The following is a 1,473-nucleotide window of genomic DNA, read 5'->3' on the forward strand; positions in this document are numbered from 1 at the left end:
ATGGTCTAGAACTGAACCTGCAATATCTCCAAGGTATGCCTGTATAGAGCAAATCCTATCAGAACTAAAAGGAGAAATAAACATCAATACAATAGTAGTTGGTGACTTTAATAGCCCACTTTCAACAATGACTAGATCCTCAAGAAAGAGAATCAATAAGAAAATGATGGATTTGAACCACACTATAGACCAAATGGACTTAGATATTTACAAAACATTCTATTCAACAGAAACAGAATATACATTCTTCTCTGGCATTCATAAACATTTTCCAGAATAGATCATATGTTAGGCTACAAAACAGTCTCCACAAATTCAAGAAGCTAGAAATTATATCAATTATCTTTTCTGGCCGCAATGGTATGAAAGTAGAAATCAATGACAGGGAGAAAGCTGGAAAATTCTCAAATACATGGAGGTGAAACACACACTCCTGAACAACAAATGGATCAAGAGGAAATCAAAAGGGAAATAAAAATTATCTTGAGACAAATGAAAATGGAAACATAACATGCCAAAATTTATGGAATAAAACAAAGGCAGTTCTAAGAGGGAAGTGTATAGCTATAAGTACATATATCAAGAAAGAAGAAAGATTTCAAGTAAACAACCTAAACTTACACCTCAATGAACTAGAAAAAGAACAATATAAGCTCAATGTTAGTAGAGGAAGGAAATAACAAAGATGAGAGCAGAAATTAGTAAAATAGAGAATAGGAAAATAATAGAAAATATTAACAAAGTCAAGAGTTGTTTCTTTGAAAAGATAAACAAATTGACGAACCTGTAGCCAGACTAACCAAGAAAAAGAGACAGAGGACTCAAATAAAATTATAAATGAAAGAGGAGACATTACAACTCATACCACAGAATACAAAGGATCACAAGAGACTAGTATGAGCAATTTTACACCAAAAATTGGACAAGCTAGAAGAAATGAGTAAATTCCTAGAAACGTGCAATCTACTTAAACTACATCACGAAGAAATAGAAAATTTGAACAGACTAATAACGAATAAAGAGATTAAGTTAGTAATCAAAAACCTCCCAGCACAGGACCAGATGGCTTTACTGGTGAATTCTACCAAAGATTTAAAGAAGAATTAAGGGCAATCCTTCTCAAACTCTTCCAAAAATTTGAAAAGGAAGGAACACTTCAAAACTCATTTTATAATGCCAGCATTACCCAGGTACCAAAACAAGACAAGGACTCTACAAGAAAAGAAAACTGCAGACCAATATTCCTGATGAATCCAGAAGCAAAAATTCTCAACAAAATACAAGCAAATTGAATTCAGCAGCATGTTAGAAGGACTATGCACCTTGATCAAATAAGATCCATTCCTGGGTTACAAGGATGGTTCAATGTATGCAAATCAATAAATGTGATACATCGCATAAATAGAAACAAAGATAAAAATCATAGGATCATCTCAATAGATGCAGAAAAAGCATTTGTCAAAATTCAGCATC

The sequence above is a fragment of the Equus caballus genome, chromosome 5 (assembly GCF_041296265.1).
Source record: "Equus caballus isolate H_3958 breed thoroughbred chromosome 5, TB-T2T, whole genome shotgun sequence".
Taxonomy (NCBI): domain Eukaryota; kingdom Metazoa; phylum Chordata; class Mammalia; order Perissodactyla; family Equidae; genus Equus; species Equus caballus.